The sequence below is a fragment of the Monodon monoceros genome, unplaced genomic scaffold (genome assembly GCF_005190385.1).
Source record: "Monodon monoceros isolate NGI ecotype Baffin Bay Population unplaced genomic scaffold, NGI_Narwhal_1 Super_Scaffold_12, whole genome shotgun sequence".
NCBI classification, from domain to species: Eukaryota; Metazoa; Chordata; class Mammalia; order Artiodactyla; family Monodontidae; genus Monodon; species Monodon monoceros.
The window spans coordinates 118,797,995-118,801,212 of record NW_021703768.1 but is presented as its reverse complement, the minus strand read 5'-3'; positions in this window follow the sequence as shown (position 1 = coordinate 118,801,212).

Below are 3,218 nucleotides of genomic sequence, written 5' to 3'. Positions count from 1 at the left end.
TCTGGCATCTTTCACTTAGCATGATGTTTTCAAAGTTCATCCATATTTTAGTATGTATCTGTACTTAATTTCTATTTTTTAAATTGAGATATGATTTATATAACATGAAATTAACTCTTTTAAAATGTACATCTAGCACCCTCATTATGTTGTGCAATCATCACCTCTATCTAGTTCCAAAACATTTTCATGACCCCAAAAGGAAACCCTGCGCTCATTAAGCAGTCACTCCTCACTTGTCCCCCTCCCCTGACAGCCTCTGGCAACCACTGATCAACTTTCTGTCTCTATGGATTTGCCTAGTCTGGACACTTCATATAAATAGAATCATACAACACGTGACGTTTTGTGACTGGCTTCTTTCACTTAGCATAGTGTTTTTAAAGTTCATCCATATTATAGCATGTGTATCCATACTTCTTTTATTGTTATTGTTGAATATACCACACTTGGTTTATCCGTTCATCAGTTGATGGACATTTTTGTCATCTCCACTTTTGGGCTATTATGCATAATGTTGCTATGAACATTCGTGTACGTGTTTTTGGGTGAACTCTGCACTTCCTTTAAAAGGGGCATTATCTTTTGCATAAAGTCATATAATTCTTTGTAATACCAATCCTGTGAGTCATCTTTTCAGGATATCAAAAAGTTTATTTCGGGACTTCCCTGGTGGTCCAGTGGGTAAGACTCCGTGCTCCCACTGCAGGGGGCCCAGGTTCGATCCCTGGTCGGTCACGCATGCCACAACTAAGAGTCCGCGTGCTGCAAGCAACGAAGATCCCGCATGCCACAACAAAGATCCGGCACAACCTAAATAAATATTTTATAAAGTTTATTTGCTCCTAGCTTTGTTTCTTTTCTTTTTCTTTCTCTTTTTTTTTTTTGGCTGCGTGGCTTACGGGATCTTGGTTCCCTGACCAGGGACTGAACACGGCCCCCCCGCAGTGGTAGCGCAGAGTCCTAACCACTAGACTGCCAGGGAATTCCCGAGCCTTATTTCTTTAAAGCCAAATGTAATTTCATTTGTGGAAGCCTTGATCCTATCACTCTATGCTAATTTGAACTAAGTAAAGTAAATTAAGAAATTAATTAAGAAAACTGCAGTCTGGTGAAGGACACGGCTAGGTGGGTGCACAAAAAGATCTGGTGATAAAGATGAGGGTGACACTGAAGTATAGTGTCCAGACTCACTAACGCTACCCCTTTTAAGTCCTTTTCTTTGCGGGAACAGGATCCAGGTAACTTCATGCATTTATTTATGTACCAGAGGTTCAAATTTTAAACTAGCTTAAACATTTAACAGGTTTTGCCCGTTAATCCTGCCGTGAACAGGATTGCCGCAGAAAGTTTCAGTGAAATAAATTAAAGAAGCAAAACAAAGTCAGACTCAGTTTTTTTACAGACCCAACTCCCCCACCAGACTCTAAGTTCTTGAAAACAAGGCCTGCATCTTTGTGGTGGGAGCACCATAAAAGTACTCTATTTGTTAAATGAGAGAATGAGGGAAGGCGTGTCTAAATCAGATTTCTAGCTTTTGCCCCACTCACCTACTCCCACCCTGTTGTTTATGCTCCCCTGGAGACCCCGGTTTCACCCAGTTCTAAGGGACAAATCATGGTCTATCTGAGGCAGGGGAGCTGGAAGACTGTCTTTAGCATTTTGGGGAAGGGAGGGGGCACCCACAGTAGAAAACCAAACAAACCTGTTCGGTCATAATCCTTCATCTGCCAATTTTGAGAGGAGAGTGATTTTTTTTTTTATCCTTTGCAGTTTATACTGAGAAACAAAAATGAAAACAAAAGCAAACAAAAAAAGTCTTTAAATACTAAATCAAAGCGACTTGACCAAACCCCAAGGGTGCCCGTGGAGGTGAACAGACCTAGCATTGTAAGCCCCCAATCCTCCTCCCAGGGCTCCCTGACCCCTCAGTGCTGGCTAATTGCAGCTCTGGGAGAAACAGAATAAACAGATGGTTCAATGCCGCTATTTTAAGCAGCACCAAGTCCAGTTAGTCAATGCTGGCAACAGACAGTGCAAGAAGCACCTTCATGGCCCGGACGGCCACATACTCTGCAATACATACTGAAGACAAGTTGCAGGGAAGCCCGAAAAGTCCCTTTCAGGAAAACACCTCTTTGCCCTTTGTTAGGGAAACCTGGGCAGACATGCCAGGCCAGAGGTGACATATCTATCTGGAAGCGCCTGAAAAATCCCACAGTGCCTTGGCTTGAAGCAGCAGCTCGAAGTGCCAGTGGCTGGCTCCTTTGTATTACCTGGCAATCAGTTCAGATGTCACCTCCTCGGGGGGGGGGGGGCTACCCTGGTGCCTCACACAGCCCTTGAGACTGTAGAGATGAAATCGCTCGTCTCAGCCCGCACAGTACCCTAGTTCTGTCTCCTTGGCCACAGGAGCTCACTAACGGTGAGGGGTGGCGGGGCCACCATCTGAAAGGGGGGTGACGGCCCTTTTGATTAGTTGGTACTCGGTTTTTCTCTGGCTTTCGCTTCTATTCAGATGAAATAATGGTGATTCCCCCCCCCCCCGCCCCACCGTCCCAGAACAAACAGAGCTATGACTTAATGCTTGTTTCCCAGTGTTCACTGCTAATTTCCTGCACCATCAGGTTTCCTGTTCTCTCGCATTTCCATTAAACCTAGACTCCCCCACCCCGGGATGTTGGCACATTGTGGGGAGCACATTGTGATGGGCTGGCTTGCTGGGGGTTGGGAAGAGGCTGGAAATAACTTGAGGAGAACTTGTCCCTCGGAGACACCCACCCATGGGAAACTTGTTCTTCTGACTCTCACCCTCAACCCCCAAGGGCAGCCACGGCTCACCAATCACAGCCAAGCCTGGAAACAGCCTCTGGGTTCTTCCGCACAGCACTCCAGGCAGCCACCACCACTGAACTTAACTGGCAGTATTTGGCTTGATTTATTACAATAATTGGAAAAGAAAAAATAAATCTGTCCCCCAAACTGGATTCAGTTACACTGTTGCTCAGATCGTGTTTTCTTGCACTGTTTCATGAATTTTCCTATCACCAAATTCCGTAAGGTGAGAGGGCCCCTTGTTCTTTTAAGGAGGAAGGAAAATCTCTCTGAAAACTTCTTTTAAAAATAAGTTTGAATATTTTTTAAGCATGGAGAAGTACAGAGGAGAAAACATTTAATGGTCCCTGTTCTCACTGCCCAGATCACTCCTGTTGATATGA